Source organism: Pristiophorus japonicus, chromosome 11, assembly GCF_044704955.1.
Source record: "Pristiophorus japonicus isolate sPriJap1 chromosome 11, sPriJap1.hap1, whole genome shotgun sequence".
NCBI lineage: Eukaryota > Metazoa > Chordata > Chondrichthyes > Pristiophoridae > Pristiophorus > Pristiophorus japonicus.
The window spans coordinates 38,558,068-38,567,094 of record NC_091987.1 but is presented as its reverse complement, the minus strand read 5'-3'; positions in this window follow the sequence as shown (position 1 = coordinate 38,567,094).

The following is a 9,027-nucleotide window of genomic DNA, read 5'->3' as shown; positions in this document are numbered from 1 at the left end:
AACAAAATCTGGGCCATGGTGTCTCGGCGGCTTCCAAAGAGACTCAAATGGCCCCAGAGTGGAAGGAGGACAATTATAGGCAAGGCATTGCCATCCCCTGCTTTGAAGTATGTGATTTGTGAAAATATTAATTCTTGCAATAAACAGGCATTCTCCCATTTTTCATTAAGAGGAATTACTCCCTTTCGCGTTGCTTTGATTTTGGCTTTAGAGGGGTGCCTGCTATTTTTTAATGCACAATTTACTAAATATGGCTGTTGGGCTGATCTGCTTTTTTTACTGGGACTTAGCCTGCCAAGTTTACATTGAGCAGGCCCCCCAAATGGGAACTGGCATTGCAAGTACCCCTTCTAAAAGCAGCTGTGATTTTTTTGGGGGTCTACTCTTCTCTTCTCCGTTCCATTCTGAAATTTACCGCGTTAGGTGTTTAGCTGCAGCACGACTGAATCAGCTGACAAGAACTCCAGAGCACCACATCTTGTAACATCATGCCAACCTCTCCAGCACACACACTTGCAACTTGCAATATATCTGTAATACTACTCAACTGATTGTACAAATATGATACAAAAATGCAACAATAGTGAAACAATGCTTATCACACAAGTGAAGAAAGGCTCTGCAATTCATTCCATCGTGTTTTGAGACCAGCATTCACTATCAAGTACTTTAAATTGGGTCATTTCCAAGTGAGCATAATGACAAATTCACATAGATTTAATTTCATGCCTGCGTATTTTGTAATAAACCAACATTTATAATCATTTAGCTTTGTGACAAAACAGCAACTATGAAATAAAGCTCATGAAAGTTACTCAGTTTACAGTATTCCCCCTAAGTTTATACAGAATGGCTAAAAATTGGACAAAGCCCTAAAACGGACGCAGGATCGTGATGAGCAATCAACTCGTGCCCATTACTTCCGATGCAGGCAGCACCCAAACTTTGTGCTGCCTGTTAATTTAAATAATAGTAACATACAGCCCAGCGCTGAACATGCTGCTAAATGGCTGCACACGTCAGCAGGGAGCCCAAGTTCATGCGAGGCTGGCACCACTTAAAGCTAGCCTGCATTACTTAAAGGCAGCTTGCACCTCTTAAAGGGAAGGAACCTTCTGGCTGTAGCAGGTGCTTGAGGATTAGTGATACAGTCATGGCTAACTACAGAAGTAAAGGATAGAATTAGATTAAACGAAGATGCTACAATGTTTCCAAAAATTCTCTACCCCAGACAACTATGGATGCTCAGTCGTTGAGTATATTCAAGACTAAGATCGATCGGTTTTTGGACAATAAAGGAATCAAGCAATATGGGAAACAGGCGGGAATGTGGAGTTGAGGTAGAAGATCAACCACGATCTTTTTGAATAGCTCGATTGACCTAATCATGTTCCTATTTCTTATGCTCTTATTATATTTCTCTAAAGTTGCTCTAAACAGGTATGGAAATGTATCCAATGTGCAATATTCCTGACATTGGTGTTCATCATGATTCCTTCCCACTGCCTCCTGAGCATGTGTATAAAGGGATTTCTACCCCTCTACAGATACAGGACATGACTCCTCCATTCCACTTCTTCCACCATGGCTTCCAGCGCATTTTCAGAAAACCTTGGTACACGTTCGCTGCCATGATCAGCCGCTCTTCACTTTTTCACTGGACAGATTCACTACTGAAATGACTCCCGGCACCTTTTCCAGTTAGGTTTAAGTAGGCACAACAATATCGGGTACCTGCTGATGCATGCAGCCAATGAAACTCTTTTGGAGTTTACCTGTAAAACAAAAACATTAATCGGTGCCACCCGACCTGGATGACACACCAGACATTTACAAGGCCCTTTTTTTTCCTTTTGTTTTTGTGTTTTTCTTTTTTTTGGGGGTTTTTTTTGGGCACTAAAATCACATTTTTCCCCAGTGTCCCCTATAAAAGGGAAGGGGGACACTAAAAGCACCGGCAATTAAAATAAATTAAACTTTAAAACGTAAAATCAAATTAAAATTTGGTTGCCGGGCATGATGATGCACTCCAGTCCCTCCGGTGCCCACCTCTCGCGGAAGGCCGCGAGCGTACCGGTGGACACCGCGTGCTCCATCTCCAAGGACACCCTGGACCGGATGTAAGAGCGGAAGAGAGGCAGGCAGTCAGGTTGAACGACCCCCTCGACCGCCCGCTGCCTGGACCGGCTGATGGATGCAGCCAATGAAACTCTTTTGGAGTTTACCTATAAAACATAAAACATTAAACCGTGCCACCCGACCTGGATGACACACCAGACATTTACAAGGCCCTTTTTTTTCCTTTTTTTGGTTTTTTTTTGTGTTTTTCTTTTTTTTTTGGTTTTTTTTTTGGGCACTAAAATCACATTTTTTCCCCAGCGCCCCCTATAAAAGGGAAGGGGGACACTAAAAGCACTGGCAATTAAAAGAAATTAAACTTTAAAACGTAAAATCAAATTAAAATTTGGTTGCCGGGCGTGATGATGCACTCCAGTCCCTCCGGTGCCCACCTCTCGCGGAAGGCCGCGAGCGTACCGGTGGACACCGCGTGCTCCATCTCCAAGGACACCCTGGACCGGATGTAAGAGCGGAAGAGAGGCAGGCAGTCAGGTAGAACGACCCCCTCGACCGCCCGCTGCCTGAACCGGCTGATGGATGCAGCCAATGAATGCTGCGGTGAGTGCCCGCTGCTTGCAGCAATCATGTAAAACAGCAGGCAGCAGTCATTTAACGTGCTGCCTGCAACGCAATGAACACGCCCGGGGTAATTGTGTACCGCAATCCCCACGCCTGTTTTCGGGGATTATCCAATTTAATCCCCACACATCTGTGAAAATAGCCAGAAAATAAAGTAAAATAAAATAAAATAATGGATATATGTTTGAACACTGTCCCTCACGTATTTAATTTAGAAGAAATCACTGGACATTAGTATTTCTGCATTATCCAATTAAGGGTAATTATTGGAGTGTACAATGAATGATGGCTGCATGCAGGTTAATCACACATCACGATCCTTACAACCGTTTTCGGGGGTTATCCAATTTAGCACCCTCTCTCTCGTCCCATTTAAGTCAGCCCTACCTAAAACTAGAATCTTAGTAGCTGCTTTGGGTTTCTCCCTTTCAAACACAGCATTGAACACATTCATATTATGGTCGCTGTTAGATAAATGTTCACGCACCATCAGGCTATTAACTAAATCCGGCTCATTACTCATTATTAAATCTAATATGGCCCGCCCCCTTGTTGATCCTAGTGTCAAGGCTCCCAGACTCAGAGGAACAGCAGCTTGTTGTTAAGTAATTATTAGCTTCCATTTCATTCCAGAGCCTTTCTCCACTATCTTTTCTCATCAAATCATCGGACTTGCTTTGTTGTCCTACTTTCACATACCACTACCTAATTCATCTTTGGTTCCAAATGTATTTCTTAGTTTTGCCTTGAGCTGTTAACCACTTTGTTTTACTAAGTCTCTCTTTTCGTCTTCTCAACTCTCTAGAGTTTTCTATTTTTGTTTTCTATATGTTTTCCTTAGTATTTGTATAACTTTTCCTTTTGGTCTCAGCTTTTATATTTTTTTAATCCAATGCTGCACTACCATTCGTGATTTGATTTTCTCGTCAACACCATAACACTCTTTATTCAATTTTTCTGCATGTCAAGGTTTTATTTGCCAGGTTTGTGGTCTTTCTGTTGCTTGTTATTGTACTCCGCTAGTCTCGCTCTTAGTTATTACTATATTTTTTGTTGTGCATGGAGAAAGAGTCAGACTGAACACTGTGAGCTCAAAGTAAAGTGTGACCTTAGTCTTTTATTGCAGGTCCCCAGAGTGCCTCTCCAACCTGTGAAGCCTCCTTAAATACCTGTGCTCCCTTGGGACTCCAGGGGATGAGCCCTCTGGTGGCTGTATAGAGTAAATACAAGTCCACATATATAACAACACTCTCCCCCCCCCCCCCCCCAAAGTCAAGAGTGTAACTATTTACAATGTAAGTTGATCGTCTCGGTGTGAAAGTTGGTATTGTTGAATCATTTGTTGGGCCCTCGCTGAGCTGCTGTGCAGTTGGCCTTGCTGGCCTGCCTGGTGTGTTGGGCCCTGCTGGGTTCTGCTTCGTGGTCAACCGTGGTGCCAGTTGCCACTGGTGTGTATGTTGGGCGATCAAAAAAGGTAGGGTCCAAGGTGGGGTTGCTCAGGATAGTCCGTGAATCTGAGTTTGATTTCGTCCAAGTCTTTCCGGTGAATGAGTCCATTTGAAAGTTTGACCCGAAACATCCTGCTCCCCTCTTTGGCCACGACAGTGCCGGGAAGCCACTTGGGACCTTGTCCATAATTTAATACAAATACAGGATCATTGATTTCAATCTCGCGTGACACATTTGCGTTATCATGGTATGCACTTTGTTGAAGCCGCCTGCTCTCTAACTGTTCACGTAGATCAGGGTGAACTAACGAGAGCCTTGTCTTAAGTGCTCTTTTCATGAGCAGTTCAGCAGGTGGGATCCCATTGAGTGAGTGGGGTCTCGTGCGGTAGCTAAGCAGGACTTGGGATAGGCGAATCTGCAGTGAGCCTTCAGTTACCCTCTTCAAGCCTTGCTTGATGGTTTGCACTGCTCTCTCTGCCTGACCATTGGACGCTGGTTTAAACGGGGCAGATGTAACATGTTTGATCCCGTTATGGGTCATGAATTCTTTGAACCCAGCACTGGTAAAACATGGCCTGTTGTCGCTCACCAGGACATCGGGTAAGTCGTGAGTGGCAAACATGGCCCGCAGGCTTTCAGTAGTGGCAGCGGATGTGCTAGCCGACATTATCACAGATTCAGTCCACTTTGAGTACGCGTCTATGACCACAAGGAACATTTTACCCAAGAACGGGCCTGCAGAGTCAATGTGTACCCTAGATCACGGTTTGGAGGGCCAAGATCATAAACTTAGCAGCGCCTCCCTGGGTGCATTACTTAACTGCGAGCATGTATTACATCTGTGAACGCAGAACTCTAAGTCCGCATTGATACCGGGCCACCACACGGGGCATCTGGCTATTGCTTTCATCAATACGATGTCTGGGTGGGTACACTGGAGGTCATTGATGAAGTGTCTCTGCCCTTCTTGGGGACCACTACTCGATTGCCCCACAGAAGGCAGTCTGCCTGTATAGACATTTCATCTTTGCGCTACTGGAACGGCTTTATCTCTTCCTGCATTTCCACTGGGACACTGGACCAGCTCCCATGAAGCACATAGCTTATGACGAGAGATAATAAGGGGTCCTGGCTTGTCCAGGTTTTCATCTGCCGGGCAGTGATGGTTAATTGCTCACTCTCAAATGGTTCCATAACCATGGCTAGATTTGCAGGCTGCACCATTTCCAACCCCGTGGTGGGCAATGGCAGCCTACTGAGAGCATCGGCGCAGTTTTCTGTGCCTGGCCTGTGGCAGATGGTGTAGTTGCATGCGGACAACGTGAGCGCCCATCTCTGGATGCGGGCCGATGTGTTGGTATTTATCCCTTTACTCTCGGAAAACAGGGATATGAGTGGCTTATGGTCAGTTTTCAATTCGAATTTTAGTCCAAACAGGTATTGATGCATTTTCTTTACCCCATAGACAACATGCTAACGCTTCTTTTTCAATCATGTTATAGGCTCTCTCAGCCTTAGACAGACTCCTGGATGCATAAGCAACCAGTTGCAGTTTCCCGAAATCATTAGCTTGTTGCAATACACACCCGACGCCATATGACAACGCATCACATGTTAATACCAAACGCTTACATGGATCATACAACACAAGCAATTTGTTTGAGCATAACAATTTTCTCGCTTTTACAAAGGCATTTTCTTGGCTTTTGCCCCAAACCCATTCGCCCCCTTTTCATAGTAAGACATATAATGGTTCTAGCATTGCACTGAAACCCGGTAAGAAGTTACCAAAGTAGTTCAAGAGTCCCAGAAACGACCGCAGCTCCGTCGCGTTCTGTGTCCTTGGTGCGTTCTCGATTGCCTCCATCTTCGCGTTGGTGGGCCTGATGCCTTCCGCCGCAATCCCATTCCCAAGAACTCCACTTCAGGCGCCAGGAAAACTCACTTTGAGCGTTTTAACCTGAGCCCCACGCGGTTGAGTCGACTAAGAACCTCCTCCAGGTTCTGCAGGCGCTCGACTGTGTTCCAATCTGTGACCAAGATGTCGTCCTGGAAGATCACGGCGTGCAGGACCGACTTCAGTAAACTTTCTATGTTTCTCTGGAATATCGCCGCCACTGATCAGATTCCAAACGGGCATCTGTTATAAACAAAAAGACCATTGTGCATGTTGATGCAGGTGAGAGCCTTCGATGATTCCTCCAGTTCCTGCGTCATGTGGGCTGAAGTCAGATCTAGCTTCGTGAACGTCTTTCCTCCTGCCAGCATTGCAAAGAGATCGTCAGCCTTTTGCAGGGAGAAACGATTGATAGTTACTTTGTAATTGCCACAGATTCTGACGGTGCCGTCTCCCTTGAGGACTGGGACAATAGGACTGGCCCACTCACTGAACTCGATCGGTGAAATTATGCCATCTCTTTGCAGCCGGTCTAGCTCGATCTCTACCCTTTCTCTCATCATGTACGGTACTGCTCTCGCCTTGTGATGGATGGGTCACGCCCCCCGGAATTAGGTGGATCTGCACTTTTGCTCCTTGGAATTTCCCAATGCCTGGTTCGAACAGCGAAGGAAATTTGTTTAAGACCTGGGCACACGAAGTGTCGTCAGCGGGCGATAGCGCTCAGACGTCGTCCCAGTTCCAGCGTATCTTTCCCAGCCAGCTCCTATCGAGCAGCATGGGACCATCGCTCGGTAGCACCCAAAGTGGTAGCTTGTGCATCGCTCCATCGTAGAAGACCATTACGGTAGCACTGCTGATTACAGGAATCAGTTCGTTCGTGTAATTTCTTAGTTTCGTGCGAACTGGAGTTAAGACTGGCCTTGAGGCCTTGTTGCACCACAACCTTTCGAAAGTCTTTTTGCCCATGATGGACTGGCTCGTGCCCGTATCCAGCTCCATTGACACCGGGAGTCCATTTAGTTCAACATTCAGCATTATTGGGGGACAATTCGTGGTGAATGTGTACACCCCATGTATATCTGCCTCCTCTATCTGAGGCTCTGGTTCATCTTGATCCTCCGTGGATCTGTCCTCCTCTGCAACATGGTGGTTTGCAGGTTTAGCAGGTTTTGCAACTCGCCTGCACACTCGTTGGAAGTGTCCCATTGTCCCATAGTTCTTGCAAATGTACTCTTTGAATCGGCATGAATGGAAACAATGATCACCCCCACAGCGCCAACAAGGTGTTAATGGTCTTGCATTCATTACCCTTGATGGTGGACTCTAAGTCATCTGCGGACGTGCAGCTGCAGGTATGTGTGACCTGCCATGTACGTTACAATTTGAAAACAACATCACTTTGTTCACAGTACTTGTAGCAGCACTTGTGTACTGAGAGATTTGCTTCGCATTGTCACTGGTGGCAATGAACGCCTGGGTTATCGCTATGGCCTTACTCAAGGTTGGGATTTCTACAGTCAAAAGTTTGCGAAGTATGGTTTCGCGGCCAATGCCAAGTACGAAAAAGTCTCTGAGCATGTGCTCCAAATGTCCTTCAAATTCGCAATGTCCTGCAAGGCGTCTTAGCTCGGCGACATAACTCGTCACTTCCTGGCCTTCAGGCGTTTTGCAGGTGTAGAACCGGTACCTCACCATCAGAACGCTTTCCTTCGGGTTCAAATGCTCTCGGACCAGTGTGCACAAATCGTCGTATGATTTCCCTGTGGGTTTCACTGGAATGAGCAGATTCTTCATGAGGCCATATGTTGGTGCCCCACAGACGGTGAGGAGGATCGCCCTTCGTTTGGCAGTGCTCTCTTTCCCATCCAGCTCGTTGGCCATGAAGTATTGCTCGAGTCGCTCCACAAAAGTTTCTCATTCATCTCCCTTCGAAAATTTCTCCAGTATGCCGACTGTTGTCTGCATCTTTGGGTTCGCTATCTGTATCTTGTCACCAGTTCTTGTGTATGGAGAAAGAGTCAGACTGAAAACTGTGAGCTCAAAATAAAGTGTGACCTTAATCTTTTATTGCAGGTCTCCAGAGTGCCTCTCCAACCTGTGAAGTCTTCTTAAATACCTGTGCTCCCAAGGGATTATGGGATCTCTTGGGACTCCAGTGGATGAGCCCACTGGTGGCTGTACAGATTAAATGCAAGTCCACATATATAACATTTTCCTCCTTCAGTTGAGGTAGTGTGGCAAGTCAAGTATGAAATTGTCATTGGAGAAGCTGGCAAAACAAGGCAGAATCTAGCAGGTAAAAGAAAAGCAATTTGACATAAAGGGTGCAAGTTCCCCATGAGCAAGATGCTCCAATGAAGGATCTCTACCCTGAGAACCAACTAACTTCCTCTGCCCTTGACACCCCAGCCATAAAGCGAGTGGTGGCTTAATTAAGGTCTGGTCATGTTAAGAGCAGAGGGTGCAGAGCGCCCAAGAAAAAGATAAACTGCTGTTCCTCGGGCTTACAATGAGCGACGCTGAAATTGTAGAGATAGCCAAAGACAGAAAGATCAGAATGGGAGTGGGACAGGGAATTAAAGTGGCAAACGATATGGAGCTCAGGGTCATGCTTACCGACAAAGCCTTTGGCTCCCGGTGATGTTAATCTGTCCAATACATTGTGAGCCGAAGAGCGCTGCTGTTTCAAAGTAACTATTTGTCATGAAGGGTCCACATCTGAAATGTTAACATGTCTGTTCTCTCCAACGATGCTGACTGGCCTGCTGAGTCATTCCATTATTTGCTGGGTGTTTTGTTTCTTGAAAGCGACTTTGTTTCTCAATGCCAGACTTCCCCCGATGGCTTGAGGAAGATCCACAAAAACCAACTGGGAAACCCTATCACTGGCTTGTATGGACAAGCCTTGCACACAATTGCAAATAGAGCTTATGCTTCTATTGACACATTATAGAGCTTATGCTTCTATTGCCACAGGCAAC